Raw genomic sequence first — 19,907 nt, 5'->3', positions numbered from 1 at the left:
ACATGCTGTACTTAAGGGGGATGTTTCACCACACTCTCCTCAAGGCTGCAGTTCAGCTGGATCTGCAAGGCAGGTGCTGATGATGATCTTCCGACTGTCATCGGGGTGGCCAGACACTGACAAACAACAGATGTGTCCGCACCCAATCACCAGAAGCTCTTTCTCCCCTTGTTGCCTAGGTCGCAGCTCTGACTCCCTCTGCCCGGCCGTCCAGATCACTGCTTCCAGATGAAAGCTGACCCAAGAGGCTGCCTCCTCCACTCCTCAGGCTATTTATCTCCTCCCCCAGCATTCTGTATTCTCCCTTCAGCCAGATAGAACTTGAGGTTCACAATGATCTGGCTGCAATGGAAACTAGGCTTTCTGGACTACATGTCCCAAGATCGTTTGCTCTTTTGTCACAAATCCTCACTTGCTCTGCATTCAGGATGTGGAATACAGAGTCTGCACTGAACACTAGAGGAAATAGTCTCCCTGTGGCAAATGCTGCAAGTCTCCACTGTCACGGCAAGCAATTTAGCCAGCTCCTAAATGTAAAAAATCGATATCCAAATGTTAGAGAGGGAGCGGGAGGAGGCCGGGCAAAATTAAAGTTAGTTTCGGGTAAAGGTCTGGTTTAAGATCTTTTTAATGGTTTTAAATGGCTCCTGATGGTTTCAGAAGACCCTTTCAACTATCCCGTCCCCGTTTTGTGCTAAAAAGCCCCTCATCAACCTTATTATTTTATGTTATTTTATTTTATTTTTACAAAAGAATGACAAAAAAGTCATTGCAAAAGTAAATTTTTTCAAATAAAATTTTGCCTAAGCAGCTCAATGAACAAAATTTGGAGTTTTTGTTTATTTGAGGCTTTGAAATTTGGTATTTTTCGGCCGAAATCATCTTCTTTTGTTCCTAAACATTCTATTCATTCCTCAGTCTATCCCCAAAAGAAAAAAAAAAGGATTTTTGCGTTGAATATATATTTGTTAAAGACCTATCCTTTTTTTTTGGGATCATCTTATTAAAAATCTAGCAATCTTGTCCTATATAGGTCCAATGACACCAATTTGAGCAAATCCTAAAATCCACCAGGGCTTTCTAAGTCAGGGTTGCTTAGGTGGTCTCCTCCATGAATTTCTCTGATTGTGGAAGTGTTATCTAAGGATAACATACCACTATTCTTGACTTTGGTTGATGAAAGAGAACATACAACCGGTTGATCTTATTTCCCACTTAGAAATTTAATAGATTTGATTCCAAGAGTAGGCAACATATCGTCATTGAGCCCTTGATAAAGGAGGGTTGAAATCTGTCTGACATCCACAGAAGGTTACAGAATATTTATGGAGAGGACACCATTGACAAGAGCAATGTCTTGTGTAGCAGCGGCTCCTGAAGAGCATGCGCTATTGTTTTAGGTACAATTGTCTAAATTTAGACTTCAGCATCAGTCTGTGTGTCTCTTCTGGCAGGCATGGAACTATGGTCTGGTTAGGTGCTTAAGTTATTCTCTCTCGGAGCCCGCCCAGTGGGAGTGGCACTCTCATTGTGCTTTCTGGGAGAGGGTATTTAAGATGCAGACGTCACGTGGTTCGGGGTTCCGGTCCAGAATGATGTACTGACTTCATGGTCCTGGTCCTCCTGACCAGCCCCCAGGAAGGCTATGGAATGGGGTGCGGATCCACCCGATTTTGATGTCTCTGGGCTGGCTAGCCCGAGGCAAGGAAACTAAATAAGAATTCTGAGGTGGTTGGGTTCCATCTCCGGTTTGGGACAGACCCAGTGACTTCAAGCATTCCAGGGGAGGACTCTTCAGAAGAAGACCACGTACGGGTTGGTTTCTTAGTAAGAGCCTGGAAGGGCTGAGGTACTGAATCCGCCAAGCTTGCTGAAAGATCCAGGTATCCTATGAATGTTTTCAAGCTTAGTTTCCCTAGGTGTTCTACAACAACGTCTGTGGCAGAGACATTATCTTGTACATTTTACAACAACGTCTGTGGCAGAGACTTGTTCCTGAGTAAGCATCATCCAGTTGCGAATGGCTATTCTCTGGATGCAGTCAAAGTAAGCAAGTTCTTCAACATTTTGACTTTGGCACTAAGAGTACCTGAATTTCCTTTCCAACCCTCTGATCCCAATTTAAGAGACTGTTCATTGTCTACGTTTTGCAAATAAAATCCATTCAAGTGGATCTGTTGTCGGTCTCTCAAGTTATTGGGCCATTTACCATGGGACACCCCTAGACGGGCAACGAGGAAAACAGAAGGTAACGGTAAGCCCAAATCTAACCAGCAGCTCCTTCGGGGGTTAGTGCTACACTTGTCATTGGTGACTCTTGTCAATGGTGTCTTCTCCATAAACATTCTGTGATGCTGTGGATTTTGTGGATGCCGGACAGCCTGAACCCCTATTTCATCAAGAATCATGGCACATTGCTTCTGCTTGGAATTCATTATATACCTGCAATGAAAAAGAAGAAGAGTTAATACAAAGGAAGCGTTATTCTACCAACATGTGAAATTTGAACAATCTACAGTATGTTGATCATATCATAGTTACATAGTTAGTCTAGTTCAGGGGTAGGCAACCTGGGGCCCCCCAGTCCCATCATGCCTCCAGGAGTAATTGTAACTGCCAGCCTTGCAATGCCTCATGGAAAATGTAGTTCCACACCAGCTGGAGGGCCCCAGGTTGCCTACCCCTGGACTAGTTAATAAAAGACACAAGTCCATCCAGTTCAACCAATAGAAAGGAAAAAAATATATATACAAGCCCATATATCCCATATATACAATACTATACCCACGGTTGATCAAGAGGAAGGCAAAAAAAAACAATAAAGCATGATTCAATCTACTCCAGCAGTGGAAAATTCCTTTCTGATCCCCCAAGAGGCAATGTAAGGTAATAAAAAAGCTATATCAACTTCTGAATTACTTTCGATACAGCCCTCTTATTTATATTGCGATTATAAAATGTACTCTGGGCTACAAGGGAACAGTTAAATGTTGGTTTATTATTTGTCCTTTCTTTCTACCTAAATTTAGCATATAATTCCTTTGTCCCCTCATGTCAAAGGCAAGTTTCATTATGCTATTTGTTCCTTTTATAACAACACTAAATTGATGTTTCTGGTACAAAGCACAGTTAATGCCTTTGCATATGATGTAAAGTAAAATGAACTTGAAGAAAAACTCACACAGTTACTGCAGAGATAATGGACAAGTGTGAAAGGGGGCAGGAGACACACTCTTTGTAGAACCTGACGGGGGCACTTTAAGGTGGACTCCAGTCAAACATTAAAATTAAAACAATAAATGCGCTAATGCATTTATGTAAAAAATCATTACATTATAAATGCCTTTGTATAAGGGCCTGAACTTGGCAGCATTCCAGTCTTTTTTAATTCCCTGTACAGTAGCAATTAGGTTGGCAGTCAAGTCAACTCGCCTTAAAATCCAGGCAGTCACCTTGTTTTTTAGACCTCTTAAGCCCCGTACACACGATCAGACTTTCCGATAGGAAACGTTGGATGTCAGGCTGTTGGTGGTAAATCCGACCGTTTGTATGCTCCATCGGACAATTGTTGTCGGATTTTCCGCCCAACAAATGTCTGTTGTCGGATTTTCCAAGCGTGTGTACACAAGTCCGTCAGACAAAAGTCCAAAGTACAAACACGCATGCTCGGAAGCAAGGACGAGCCAGAAGCGGTCGGTCTTATAAACTCGCGTTTGTAATGGAGAATTAATATTTGTGACGCAGCAAATTATGAAATCTCGAAATGCAGCGCACAATTCTCTTCTTCTTTAATGGGATAATTATGAAGCTGCTTTGCTGGTGATACTGATGGAGTTATTGCAAAATCATTTTCAAAGGCTTTTTTTTTGTGATATCAAGAATAATATTATTATGCTTTTTTATTTTTTTATTTGTGCAAGTTACCAGAGCACCATTATCCTGTAGTTTTTAAGATCAAAGATACAACTATGTTGGCGTCTCTTGTCAATGTTACATTGTATTTTTTTTAAATGTAACTGCCTACTCCAAAACTGTCATTTGAAGTAAAACACATAGCCAAGTATTATTCTACACAATTTTTTTGATTGTGCATTAAAAAAAGAAAACAAATAAAATTAGACATGCTATCTGCCAATAGAACTTAACCAAAAAGTGCATTCTATGCCTCCAAAAATATAGAACATATACCAAATCAAATCGTTATTCAACCAAAAAAATAATGTCAAAGCAATAACTCCAAGGCCAATAATAAATAACATTTTATCTCCTCCGATTCTGCAACATGTCTTGTTGACGAACGGCCATTCAGAAACTAACCGAAAAGCACAAAATGAAAAACGCGAAAAAGAAAAGTGCGAATCAACACTCACCAAACTTCTACTAACACGAAATTAGCAGAAGGAGCCCAAAGGGTGGCGCTAAAGAGCTAAAAAACAATGTAGTGCATCACTACGTTCAGAATTGTTGGCCGACATTTGTGTGGCCGTGTGTATGCAAGACAGGTCTGAGCCAACACCCTTCGGACATAATACCACGGTTTTGTTGGCAGAAAGTCCGATTGTGTGTATGAGACATTACCCTGCCACCCTGCAAGATGTACAAAGGATGTACATATCTCTCCCATTCTCCTGACATTGCCCTCTACCGTTTATGGGTTATCAAATGGCCTGTATTGGAACAAACAGCCCTGGTGTGTTCCAACAGTATGTGTAGAAAATGTGTATTTTGTTTTGTTTGTAGGACACATTTTACATATAGACATTGTAGTGCCACCTATTTTGTACACTAGATATAATTTTCTGTTCCTGTTCTTTATATGTAAGAATATATTATTTTTAAATAATGTAAAACATAAATAATAGGGCTGTTACTGATTCAAATTTTCATGTTCGATTAATCATTTTTTTTTCATTGATTAATCGACTAATCTAGATTAATTATAACGCACATACAGATCCAACTACTTTTAGCTGATCTCCTTGCATTGCAACTCTGCATTAATCAGTGGTAAATGTGGTATACACTATATACAATCACCCGACACTAGTTAGTTTCCACAATCCATGACTTAACTTCACAGTTCACACAAATACTGTACATTTTAAATTCAAACTGTAGCACTGACGTAAGTCATTTTTTTCCACAGTAGCGTGACAATCCCTCCACCTCCGGTCTAACTAATCACCCTTACCTTATGGCATGGACTCCTGTACAAGCGGGTGGTCATGCAAGCGGGTATCAAAAGGGTTAACACAGAACATAAACTTCTCTCATGTCTCCTTAGATCTCAGCAAGGATGCCAGGTCAAATTTGTTGTGACTACCCTTTGCCTCCAAAATAGCATCAGTTCTTCTAGGTAGACTCATGGCGCGTACACACAATAGGACTTTCCGGCAGACTAGGTCCGATGGTCTTCCTGATGGACTTTCGACGGAGTTCTGATGGACCTTCCGAACGAACGGACTTGGCCACACACAAACGGACTAAGTCCATTCAAAAGTCCATTAGTTTTGAACGTGATGACGTAAGACGGGACTAAAAAAGGAAGTTCAATAGCCAGTAGCCAATAGCTTCCCTTGCATCGTATTTGGTACGTTGTACCAGCATACAGACGAGCGGTTTTCCCGATAGGAATTGAGAAACATGTTCTATTGCTAGGTCCGTCTGATTTTTTTATGTGAAAAATGATCGGATTAGCCCACACACGATCGGAAAGTCTGGTCGTGTGTACGCGGCATCACACACAGTTTTTGAAGGAACTCCGCAGGTAGGTTGTTCCAGACATCTTGGAGAACTATCCACAGATCTTGGCTTTTTTTCTGCCTCAAATCCTTCTATCTCTTCACGTCATCCCAGACAGACGCCATGATGGTGAGATCAGGGCTCTGTGGGGGCCAGGCCATCAATTCCAGCACTCCTTCTTCTTCACACTCAAGATAGTTCTTAATGACGTTGGCTGCATGTTTTGGGGATGTTGTCCTGCCGCAATATAAATTTGGGGGCAATCACACACCTCCCTGATGATATGGCATGATGGATAAGTATCTGCCTGTATTTCTCAGAAATGAGGACATCATTGATCCTGACCAAATCTCCAACTGCATGTGCAGAAATGAAACCCCAGAACGTGCAAGGCACCTCCACCATGCTTCACATTTGCCTGCAGACACTCATTATTGTACCGCTCTCCAGCCCTTTAAGAACAAACTGCCTCCTGCTACAGCCAAATATTTCTGATTTTGACTCATCAGTTCAGAGAACCTGCTGTAATTTTTCGGCACTTCAGTTCCTAGGTTTTTGCTCATAGTTGAGTCGCTTAGCCTTGTTTCCACATCGTCAGGGCCGTCTTTAACGCAGGGCAAAAGGGGCAGCTACCCTGGGCCCTGTCATTGTTGTGGGGCCCAAAGCAGCTTCCTCATACTTGCCAACTATTCCAGTTTAAATTCCCTTGACCCTTAACGTTTTAGTCCTGTGCTGTGCCCTAATAGCTTAGTGTGAAGTTCTGTTACCATTGCTGCCTAGCTCTGTCCTATTGTTGTGTACAGATGACTCACCTGCAGACCCTGCGTTTACATGTAAATACTGGCATTCATATGTAAATAGTGGCAGACCAGCAGATTCATATGTAAATCGAGGCATTATTCATATGTATATCATGCCCCCCTGAGGCCAAACCCACCATCATCTATACTGAATGCTGCCCACTGGGGAGGTAAAGGGGCATGCTTGAAAATCCTGCCTACAACCGTGGTCATTAAGCCTATCATCAGCCTGTTCTGCAAAGTTAAGCAAATTAGTGAAATGGAGAGTAGTGTGGGGTGTGCAGAGCTAGACAGGGAAGGAATTACAGTTTGGGGTGCACAGGTGAGCAAGGAGGGGGGTGTATAGAGGTAAGGAAGGTGGGTGCAAAAATGAGTAATGGAGGCATATAGAGTTAAAGGGGTGGAGGATTGGATTGGAGTGGAGAGGATGAGGATGGTTTGGGGTGCAGAGGTTAGCAGGGGTTTAAGGATGCAAATGTGTACTGACAGAGTAGATAAAGATGTAGGTCACGTGTAAGGCAGTCCATTCATTTTAATGGGCTGCTCTATGCACTACAAATGCGGAAGAAAGTCCCTAACCCTTTTTCAAAAATCACACAAAAACAATTAATGGCACTGCTGTGTATCTGCTAAAAGGTGACACGTTTCTGTGGTGTCAGGAAAGCGATATTGCATACATTCCCAATACACACAAATGTGAACGCAGGCTATATGTCTCAGTTACATTGGTGGTCAGTGCACATCTTCTCATTACATTGGTGCTTGTGTAGAATCCTTACATTCACACTAGTTGCCACTATGAATGTCCCCCTTCATTGGTGGTCAGTGTAAATCCCTCCTTACATTGGTGGTTACTGTGAATGGTTCTATTACATAAGTGGTCAGAATAAACCCCTATTATATTGGTGGCCAGTGTAAACCCCTATTACATTGGTGGCCAGTGTAAACCCCTATTACACTGGTGGCAAGTGTAAACCCCTATTGGTGGCCAGTGTTGAAACTCCTCTTTATATAAGTAGTCTGTAAAAAAAAAAAAATAATCAGCATCGCCATTGATCACACCCTCCCCTCCCCCCAGCACTACCACTGATCCCAGGAGTCCTAGGATCCCTAGAAGTTTTCTGTCTATTAATGAGTCCCCTCACCTCCCCAGTCCATGGTGTGCAGGCAAAGAGGAGATGATGTGCTGTAACCTCTAGCAACCAATCAGTAAGCATAAATCATGTGCTGTAACCTCTAGCAACCAGCCAGTGAGTGGTAATGATACACTGTAACCTCTGTCAACCAATCGCTGCCTGATCTGATTCAGTAAACAGTTTTGTAGTCTAGCTGCCATTTATTGTATGTCTCAGAGCAGGGCGAGAGTGAAACTGCATGGGGGGGGGGGGCCCAAGAAAATTTTTGCCCAGGCCCAATAAATATTAAAGACGGCCCTGCACGTCGGAGGTATGGAATATATGGCCACAATTCTTCCATGAAGACCACTTCTGGCCAGACTTCTTCGGACAGTAGATGGGGGTACAAAAAAGAAGGTAAACTGCTTTCCTTTATGTGTTGGCACCAAAAGGAAAAATGACTAAAACTGCAGCGTACAAAATCTGGTGTATTTCTGCATCGTAACCAATCAGCTTCCAGGTTTTATTGTCCAAGCTTAACTGAGCAAGCTGAAGTTAGAAACTGATTGGCTACCATGCACAGCTGCACCAGATTCCAAGTGCTCCAGTTTAAGAAAATCTCCCCAATGGGGATGGAAGAGGATAAAGTTTTGTTTATATTAAAATGTATAAACAATTTTTTTATTGCTCATAGTATATATATCAGTGTTGTCAACCTCCCGCAACATTTTTTACTGACAAAACATGTAAAATTTACTGGTGGAGCACATTTTTTACTGACACTCTGAAACAATGACAGAACTCAAAAACGAAGACAACTAATATTTAAAGCGGAGTTCCACCCAAGTGGAACTTCTACTTATCTACCTCCCCTCACTCTGGGGATGCATTTGGCAACTTTCAGGGGGGAGCCGTTACCTGTTTTTTACAGGTACCCTGTCCCCACTTCCAGGAGACCATGCCGTGGCAAATTACATCAACAGCTTGGCCTCCCTCCTCCCTCCCTTTCTGCTGGGCCAGTGACTGAGCATAGTGCGCTTCGAGCATGTGCATTAGGGACCCGGGCGTGAATCTGAAAAGCTACACTGCTGGGTTTCCTTACCTGCAATGGCGGCGGAAACACTCGACCAGCCAATTTAAACAGCGGCTGCAGTGCCAGCATCGCTGGTCTCCAGGACAGGTAAGTGTCCTAATGGTAAAAGTCAGCAGCACCAGTATGTGTAGCTGCTGACTTTTCATTTTTAAAGGGGCAGGCGGAACTCCACTTAAACAGTATAAACACAATATGGAAAAACTGACAATACCAATAATTTCCTGGTTTACACTTCAAAAGCCAAAACAGCAGAACAAATTATCAGCCCCTGATATTTCCAGACAGTTGTAAAAAAATAAAAACTGTGATTTTTTACATGTCAGTAAATTTACTGACGGTCGGCAACCCTGGTGTGGTGAATATACTCAATGGCCACTTTATTAGGTACACCTGGCTAGTACCGGGTTGGACCCCCTTTTGCCTTCAGAACTGTCTTCATTCTTCATGGCATAGATTCCTCAAGGAGTTGGAAACATTCCTCAGAGATTTTGCTCCATATTGACATGATAGCATCACCCAGTTGCTGCAGATTTGTTGGCTGCACATACATGATGCAAATATCCCGTTCCACCACATCTCAAATGTTCTCTATTGGATGAGATCTGGTGAGAGTGGAGGCCATTGGAGTGCAGTGACCTCATTGTCCAGTGATGAAATGATTGGAGCTTTGTGACGTGGTGCATTATCCTGCTGGAAGGAGCCATCAGAAGATGGGGACACTGTAGTCATAAAGGGATGGACATGGTTAGCGTGGGGTTTAAACAATACTCAGTTGGTACTAAAGGGCCCAAAGTGTGCCAGGAAAATCTCCCTCCCCCACCCCATTATACCACCACCACCACCAGCCTGAACCGGTGATACAAGGCAGGGTGGATCCATGCTTTCATGTTGTTTACGCCAAATTCTGACCCGACCATCTGAATGTCGCAGCTGAAATCAGACCAGGCAACTTTTTCTAATCTTCTGTTGTCCAATTTTGTTGAGCCTGTGCAAATTGTAGCCTCTGTTTCCTGTTCTTAGCTGACAGGAGTGGCACCCGGTGTGATCTTCTGCTGCTGTAGCCCATTTGCTTCAAGGTTCGATGTGTTGTGCGTTCAGAGATGGTATTCTGCATACATGGCTGGTAAAAAGTGTTCATTTGAGTTACTTTTGCCTTTCTATCATCTCAAATCAGTCTGCCCATTCTCCTCTGACCTCTGACAACAGCAACACATTTTCATCCACACAATTGATGCTCACTGGATATTTTCTCTTTCTTGGACCATTCTCTGTAAACCTGAGAGATGGTTGTGCATGAAATCCCAGTAGATCAGCAGTTTTTGAAATACTCAGACCAACCCATCTGGCAACAACAACCAATGCACGTTCAAAGTCACCTAAATCCCCTTTCTTCCCCATTCTGATGGTTGGATTAAACTTCAGCAAGTCACCTTCACCACGTCTAGATGCCTAAATGCATTGAGTTGCTCCTATGTGATTGGCTGATTAGCAATTTGTGTTACCAAGCAATTAGTGGCCAGTGAGTGTATATTATTATATATTATATTATATTATACCATATATACATATATATGTAGCACTTACCCCCGAAGGAGCTGCTGGTTTTAATTGGGCCTGCACTCTACCTAGAAACCCCACTGTCTTGGCTCGATTGAGCCATATACAACAGTGCAAAGTACCTGTATTGTACCCTTAGGATCCGCTGGCTCCAACTGGTGGGGAAAAGAAATACACCACACAACTGGATACTTAACCAGAAATATTGTTTACTGTAAATATTTCAACAGGTGATTACAGTAATTGTGCTGTCATCCCAACATAGGACGACAGCGCAATGTATTTCAATATGACAGAATATAACATATATATGTAAATCTATTTAAATGAACATGGGAGCTCCCCTTGCTTTAAAGGCTATATATGAGGCCTCACTTAAAGTACTTCAATCCAGGGGTTTTCTTTTCTTCGTTAGCTCAAATCACTCCTTTGTATTTGTAATCCAAAGTAATGTAGAAGATTAAATTGAAATGCTCCTGGTGTAATTCCAGTAACTTATTTACATGCACTGAGGTGTCAAAGTAAATAGGCCCCAAGGCTGCTCAGTGTCAGTGGCTCTGCTACGCCTCCGTGGAACTGCAGTTTCCAGTGAGGCCTGTATAGGAATCTAACTGCGTGCAAAGATTAACAAACGGTGGGCCATAGCCTGCTTACCAACTGAATCAGAGTTCTGCGTGATCACTTTGGTTCGGCGACTGACGCTTGTCTTTCCTTCAGCTGGGCCAGACGCTCTGTATCGCTTCGCCAAATTGATCCGGTTCTCCGATTCTTCACTGAATGTCTTTGGACCTTCTCAATCCGGCTACCGTCTCTCAGGCTCCGTCAGGTCACCTCCAAGAACAAACAGGCTGGCGCTCTGCGATGGCTGTCGGCCGCTGCCTCTCGGGACACCCCACAGATCCACACAGGCAGGCAGCGTGGTCCCAAGAGACCCAAAATGGCTGCTGCTGACCCTTATATCCCATACCCAGCATGCACTGTATAAGAGAGTGTTCATAGGAAGATCACACATGGACTCCTGGGTAACGAGGTCAACCTCCATAATCCAAACAAACAGTCTCTTCCTGTACAAGTCTTTAGGTTGTTCTGAGGTAAATGTTAAACAGGTGCGTTACTCATATTTGGTCACTAGATGGCTCTAGTGCGAAACCACAGTAATATCCATATACCTCACATTAAAGCATGCATAATCACATCAGTAAACAAGGATGTCAGCGCTATATTATATATATATCCAAAACTGGTTTAGAGGTACTCATGGGTCTTGCAGAGGAGGAAGCTCAAAAGCAGTAGTGTTTTAATTGCCAAAGTTTCTATGAAGCTCAGTTTATTTTTCTCAAGACATCGAAACATTAATAATAAAAACACTGCTGCTTTTGATCTTCCTCCTCTGCAAGACCCATGAGTGCCTCTAAACTTGTTTTGATTTATATGGATTTCATTGTGGGTGAACACCTGGGCATTTACTTCAAACATAGAGTGCCTTGGACACCCTTGGAACTATATATACCCACAAGGTTTAGGAGTGTGTCTATGGGAATGTTTGACCATTCTTCCAGAAGCGCATTTGTGAGGTCAGGCACTGATGTGGACAAGAAGGACTGGCTCAAAGTCTCCGTCCTAATTCATCCTAAAGGTGTTCTATTGGGTTGAGGTCAGGACTCTGTACAGGCCAGTCAAGTTCCTCCACCCCAAACTCGCAAATTCATGTCTTGGACCTTGCTTTGTGCACTGGTCCAAATCATGTGGTGGAGGGGGGATTATGGTGTGGGATTGTTTTTCAGGGGTTGGGCTTGGCCCCTTTGTTCCAGTGAAGGGAACGCTTAAGGCGTCAGCATACCAAGACCTTTTGGACAATTTCATGCTCTCAACTTTGTGGGAACAGTTTGGGGAAGGCCCCTTCCTGTTCCAACATGACTGCGCACCAGTGCACAAAGCAAGGTCCATGTTCTCTATACAACTTTGACATAAGAATGCCTCCTATGAGTGTTGATTCTTTGTCTGGGAACTTCATATGCCCGTGGCGTAGATCTGGATGAGTTAGTTTGGGGTGGAAGAACTTGACTGGCCTACACAGAGTAATGAACTCAACCTGATAGAACACCTTTGGGATGAATTAGAGCGGAAACTGCAAGCCAGGCCTTCTCGTCCAAAATCAGTGCCTGACCTCACAAATGCGCTTCTGGAAGAATGGTCAAACATTCCCATAGACACACTCCTAAACCTTGTGGACGGCCTTCCCAGAAGAGTTGAAGCTGTTATAGCTGCAAAGGGTGGGCCAACTCAATATTGAACCCTACAGACTAAAGCCGCGTACACATGGGCGGACTGTATGGCCAACTTAGTCCGTCAGACAATCCGACGGACAGTCCGTCCTACTTTCGAATGAACGGACTTGACCACACACGGATGCAAAACAGTCCGTCGAAAGTTTGCTCGATGACGTGTACAGCACATACGACGGGACTAGAAATAGGAAGTCCAATACACAGCAATGCAACCTTTCGCCGTGTAAATCCTTTCTGAGCATGCGCCATACTTAGTCCGTCGAACTAGCCTACTCACGAGCGGATTGTCCGCTGAAACCAAAGTATGACGGACAGTATTACGGAAATTCCGAAATACTTAGTCCGCCAGACTGCACGCTGAAAAAGTCCACTGAAGCCCACACACGAGCGGACTGTCCGCTGAAATGTGTTTCGACGGACTAAGTTGGCCAGACAGTCCGCCCGTGTGTACGCGGCTTAAGACTGGGATGCCATTAAAGTTCATGTGTGTGTAAAGGCAAGCTTTACACAATTACAATTGCCCAATACTTCTGGTAATATAGTGTATGTACTGTATTAATTATCTGTCAATTTAATCACACAACTGATATCATAGGGCCGTGCTCCCTATAAGATTCAATCGGAGAATCTGTATCATTCTGATGCAATCCATGGAAATGAAGGCAAATCATTTGTGGGTTTTGCAGCGCTGGGATAAGTCGTTATTTAATTTGGTGAACTTTCGGATGGCAGGTGTACTCAGGATGTTTTTGTAGAACTGAGATTCAGCCTGATCATCAGGGGATTGCAAATCACGAGTACACACCACACACCTCCAGCTCTTGGTTTTGATCCTGTTACACAGATTACTATGTGTGATATAAGCGAGAAAAGCTGCAGCACGTCGCAGAGACACTACGCCACGAGTATATGAAGTTCCCAGACAAAGAATCAACACTCATAGGAGGCATTCTTATGTCGGTTGTATAGAGAGAATACTATGAGGTTTTTTACTAAGGGCAAATACATTTTGCAAGTGTAGTTGCTGCAGAGCTTAGTAAATGGTGGAGTTATGGGTCACCGTCAGAGATCACCAGAATGGGCAGGTTGTGGTTGTTATGTTAATGTTGTATATATATATTTATTGATTATATATATATATATATATATATATATATATATATATATATATATATATATATATATATTTTTTTTTTTTTTTGGAGTGATACTAAGTTGTTAAAAAAGGCCATTTTACTCCGAAGAAAGGTGTGGTCTCATCTGTTAATCGTGTAAAGGTAAGGGGGAGGTAAAAGTTGGGGGGTAATTTGGTTATGGGGTATAAGGGAACATTTAGGCTACACTGGTCATGACTTGGTGTCATATGGTGTCCAGCAGGATAAGCTGCGCCCACACACTGACACACCGCAACTTCGATCTAGGTAAAGAGCCTCTGACGTAGGCTCTCTACCATGTGATCAATCACAGCTGATCACAGCATGTAACCAGGAAATCCCTGTGAACGGCTTTCCTCGGCTCACGCTGACAGGGAGAGCGGATCGGCGGCTCTCCTGTCAGAGGGGGGTTCTGAGCAGATTATCAGAACATTGATTATCAGCCTCCATCAAATGTGACACCACAGCTGCCAATAAGTGGTCATCAGCTGCCAGTCAGTGCCCATCAAAGTGCCAATCAGTGCCCCTCAATCCCGCCTGTCAGTGCCCCTGTCAGATGCCCAGCAGTACCTCATCATCAGTGCTGCCTATCAGTGCCATCTTTTAGTGTCCATCAGTGCCGCCTGGCAGTGTCCATCAGTGTCATCCGTCAGTGCCCACCAGTGCCCATCAGAGCTGCCTGTCAGTGCCCACCAGTGCTGCTTATCAATGCCTTCACTGCCACCTGTCAGTGCCACCTATCAGTGCTGCATATCAGTGCTGCCTATCAGTGCCCATCAATTCTACATATTAATGCCTCCTCATGAGTGCCAACTCATCAGTGTCCACCAATGCCGCCTCATCAGTGCCCGTCAGTCAGGGAGAAAACAAAATGTTATAAAAAAAACTACGAAAATTTTTTTTTTTTCAAAAATGTCATTCTTTTTTAGTTTGTTTAGCAAAAAATAAAAACCCCAGTGGTGATCAAAAGAAAGCTCTATTTATGTGTAGAAAATGATAAAAAATGTATTTGGGTACAGTGTTGCATCATGACCGCACAATTGTCATTCAAAGTGTGACAGCGCTGAAAGCTGAAAATTGTCCTGGCCAGGAAGGGGGGAAAGTGTCCTGTATTGAAGTGGTAATGATGCGTAAAGTAAAACAATAAAGATTAAGAATTCCTTGAAATATAGTGCATGTGGGGTCCCCTTAGTCTGCCTGTAAAATGGTGCACCCTTAGCATGTATAGAACCTGCTGCAGGAAAAAAAGGAAATTTTTAAAGAAAAATAAAGAGTCAAATCACATTTAAATTGACTTGTGGTTGCAATTTCCGGCACCCGGATATTTAAAAAGAAAATAAAGAAAAAAATGGCAATGGGTTCCCAACAGTCCATACCAGGCCCTTTGGGGGCATGCATGATGATGGATCTACAATGAGGGACATTGTTTTTTTCTTGTTTATTTAAAAAATAAAAATAAAGGACTTGCCAAAAACCCTTGCAGTGTTTTCATTTATTTTTGACAGTTTTTTTGGTGAATGAGTAGGGGTACCAAGGGGAGGGAAGTATCTGGGGACCCCCTTGTTAAAGGAGGCTTCCCGATAAGCCCCCTGCCCACAGACCCCCACAACCACAGACCCCCACAACCACAGCCCAGAGTTGTGGGCAAGAGGCCCTAGTCCCCATCAATGGGGACACAGTGCTTTAGGGCAGAGGGGGGCAGAGCAACCCCTGCCATGTTGAGGGCATGTGGCCTGGTATGGTTCAGGAGGGGGGGGGGGCGCTCGTCGCTTCCCCCCTCCAACCCTTTCTTGGCCTTCCAGGCTGCATGCTCGTATAAGGCTTTGGTGTGAATTTTGTTGGGGACCCTACGCTGTTTCTTTAATGATTTTGTATTGCCGGCAATTTTTTTTCTTTCAGTTGTCAGCGGGGAAGCCTGCTGACGGCTGATGACTCATTCGGTGTTAAGGATGCGGTGACTGGCTTCCCAGCCCTGCTCCTAAACCACTTCAATATGCCCATTGTCATATGATGTTCGCAGATGGGATATCCCACCACAGTTGACTATGCTTCAGTTATGAAGGAGTGCGTTCACATGTGTTCATTTAGAAAAGGAAGGGGGTGGTAAATTACATATTTATTAGCCCCTTCCCCCACTCGCCATTCTGAAACATACTCCGCAGGAGCTGGGGGGAGAAGAGAATAGGGAAGCCAGCAGCACTGAGAGGGGGAGCACCATGGGGTAAGCCCAAAGCTCCCAAATGTCCCTGATTTTGAGGGACTGTCCCTGATTTTGAGGGACTGTCCCTGATTTCGACGGACTGTCCCTGATTTGGAGCAATGTCCCTCTGTCCCTCTTTCCCCCTCATTTGTCCCTCACTTTGGTCTTATCTATATAGTTGTATATAAAATGCACTTTTTTTCCAGTGCTTTGCCAGTATTTTATTCAATTTCTAAATTGCTGCATTTGTAATGTTTAAAAGCCAATATAAAGAAATAGTAGTGGTAAAAAAAAGCACTTGTGGATTTAATTTACTTTTTTTTGGTTAATTCTCCTTTAACCTCCCTGACGTTCCCGTGTTCCCGAGTCTGGGAGTGATTCTAACTGTGGGGTCACAGTGCTCCCGATTACAGGGAGCTGTGATCAGTGACGGTGTCATTAGGCAGAACAGGGAGATGCTTGTTTAACCCAGCATTTCCCCATTCTTCCTCTCTGTGAGACGATCGCGGGTATCCCCGCAGACATCAAGTCCCGCTCACAGAGCTCCCGGCGGGCACGCCCGCAACCCGCCTCTTAAAGGGCAAAGTACAGGTATGTGATTCTGCCTGTATGTCCCTTTCTGCTGCAGTATATCTGCGTGAGGCGGTCGGGAAGTGGTTAAGAGAGGTATAGACTCCAGAGAGAGAGACATAATTTTGCCCCTATTCAAATCATTAGTGAGACCTCATCTGGAATATGCAGTTCAGTTCTGTGTACCAGTTCTCAAAAAGGATATCGGGGAACTGGAGAAAGTGCAGAGAAGGGCAACCAAACTGATGGAGCTCAGCTATGAGGAAAGATTAGAGGAACTGAATTGATTCACTCTTGAGAAGAGGAGGATAAGAGTGGATATGATCAACAGGTACAAATATATAAGGGGTCCATATAGGGAACTTGGTGTTGATTTATTCAATTTACGGTTATCATAGAGGACAAGGGGACACTCTTCATGTCTAGAGGAAAGGAGATCTCACCTCCAAATACGGAAAGGTTTCTTCACAGTAAGCCCTTGTACACACGGTCGGAGATTCCGACAACCAAATCCGTCGGATTTTGTCCTACGGATTTTGTCCGAAACTGTTGCATACACACGGTCGGACAAAGTTGTCGGAAAATCCGTCGTGATGACGTTATTTCGTTACGACGGGACTACGTTCACGCTAGTAGCCAGTAGCTTTGGTCTAGGAATTTGATCTGAGAATGCGTGGCACTTTGTCCGATTGGAATTCTCTACACATAATCGGAGTATGTCTGATCGGAGCATTTTGTCGGAAAAATATGGTCTAACAGTTAGCATTGTCACTGTCTAATTTGTGTAACCTTAGGGGACATTACTAGGCACTTGTCACTTTTAGGTTAATTGTGGACATTAACACAAAAACATTTTTTATTTTTTATTTTTATTATTTTTTTCTCTTTGCCCTTTTGTCACTGGATGTATATCAATTACTATTATCATAAATAAGCATTTGCTTGGTTTCATACACTGTGGAACGTTTTTATTTTTTTATTTTTTTTTCAGCATATACACTTTATTGGAGTTCATCAAATTGGCAGATTGCACTTTATATTTAGTGGCACAGGTTTTTGGATGTAGCACTCATAAAATTTCTCCTTTATACCTTGTAATCAGGGGTCATTCAGAATTAGAGCAGAGCGCCCTAACTACCTACATTTATTTTTTCACAGCTCAGTAGATTGCTTTAACCGCTTCCTGACCAGCCGCAGTTACACTGCGGCAGGTTGTCTCCCCTGTGCGAGTTGTCGTAGCTACACGTCGGCTCGTGGGGTTAGGATAGCACGGCAGGGGTGCCGCTGCTCGTGGCTGCCAATCTCGATGACTGCCGGCCTCGAGTGATCGGGAGCAGGAGACACAGAACAAAACACACACTTCCCTATTCTGAGAGGAGTGAAAGATTGTGTGTTCCTATTAGCTAGGAACCACGGTCCATCACTTCCTCTAGGTCAGTCCCCTCCCCCTTCAGTTAGAATCACCTCTTTAGGGAACACATTTAACCCCCTGATCGGCCCCTAGTGTTAACCCCTTCACCGCCAGTGACATTTTTTACAGTAATCAGTGTAGTTTTATAGCACTGATCGCTGTATAAATGCTAATGGTCCCAAAAATGTGTCAAAAGTGTCCAATGTGTTCGCCATAATATCATAGTTCCAATAAAAATCGCAGATTGCCCCTATTACTAATAAAAAATAATAATAATTATAATAAAAATGCTATAAAAATATCCCCTATTTTGTAGACGTGATAACTTTTGTGCAAACGAATCAATATATGCTTATTATATTTTTTTTGTTTGTTTTTTACCAAAAATATGTAGAAGAATGCATATCGGTCTAAACTGAGAAAAAATGTGCTTTTAAAAAAAAATGGTTAGGGATATTTATTATAGCAAAAAGTACAAAATATTGTGTTTTTTTCAAAATTGTCGACTTTCTTTGCTCATGCAAAAATAAAAACCGCAGAGATGATCAAATACCACCAAAAGAAAGCTTTATTTGTGGAAAAAAAAGGATGTAAAAAATGTCCGATGTGTCCACCATAATGTTGCAGTCCCGATAAAAATCGTAGATCGCCGACATTACTAGTAAAAAAAAAAAAAATTATAATAAAAATGCTATAAATTTCCCTATTTTGTAGACGTGATAACTTTTGCGCAAACCAATCAATATAAGCTTATTGCGATTTTTTGTTTTACCAAAAATATGTAGAAGAATACATATCGGCCTAAACTGAGAAAAAAATGGGGATATTTATTATAGCAAAAAGTACAAAATATTGTGTTTTTTTTTTAAATTGTCGCTCTTTCTTTGTTTATAGCACAAAAAATTAAAACCGCAGAGGTGATCGAATACCACCAAAAGAGAGCTCTATTTGTGGGAAAAAAAGGACATCAAATTTGTTTGATTGCAGAGCTTGCCATTTTTTACATAAAAAATTGAGTTTTCAGGCACGGCATAGGATTTTGCTGGTAGAAAGAGCGGAGTCCTCCCGCAGCCCGGATTAGGGATGGTTAGATGTCAGATCCAGCCGTATAGGTAGTGAAGCTGCTACATCCAACCTGGACTGACGTTACACACGCAGCTGGTATTTGATATATGTGTCTAAGTGTCTAGATCGTTCGTGTTCCCTTAGCACTGTCCTTAAATGTCAAAATAGGTCAGCCCGCCCGGGCCTTCCTCCCGCAAAATGATAAAGGTTGTCTTGTAAGTTAAATGACCTTTATTGAATATCTTTGTGTGCTGCTGTAGTCTATAATGTCTCACCATTAAAGCTGTAACGTTCTCTCTAAGAAATCTTGAGATCGGCTTAATTTATTTCTGCAAGCTAAAGTTTGAAAAAGTTAGGGAGGAAAAAAAAAAAGGATGAACTCTCCAGGGAATCGAGGAATATTCACGGATTTTTCACATAATAAAAGTCTTAGCCCTTGTACACACGGTCGGACATTCCGACAACAAAATTCGTCAGATTTTGTCCGAAACTGGTATTGCATACACGCGGTCAGACAAAGTTGTCGGAAAATCGAACCTGATGACGTTATTTAGTTACTACGGGACTACGTTCAGGCTAGTAGCCAATAGCTTTGGTCTAGGAATTTGATCTGAGCATGCGTGGCACTTTGTCCGATCGGAATTCTCTACAAACGATCGCACTTTGTCCAATCGGATCATGTTGTCGGAAAATTTTATATCCAGCTCTCAAACTTTGTTGGTCGGACATTCCGACGGAAAAAGTCAGATGAAGCACACACACGGTCGGATTATCCGACAACGCGGTCCGATCGCACATTTTCCTTTGGAATGTCCAACCGCGTGTACAAGGGCAAAAAAAGAAGACACATAATAGAAGGTGTTGCGTGTATGACAGGGCAGGGCAGACCGAAGACCCTTATTTTAACGCAGA

The sequence above is a fragment of the Lithobates pipiens genome, unplaced genomic scaffold (assembly GCF_037356315.1).
Source record: "Lithobates pipiens isolate NorthernLeopardFrog02 unplaced genomic scaffold, aLitPip1_a1.2 Scaffold_19, whole genome shotgun sequence".
Classification (NCBI taxonomy): Eukaryota; Metazoa; Chordata; class Amphibia; order Anura; family Ranidae; genus Lithobates; species Lithobates pipiens.
Note: the sequence above shows the minus strand (reverse complement) of the source record.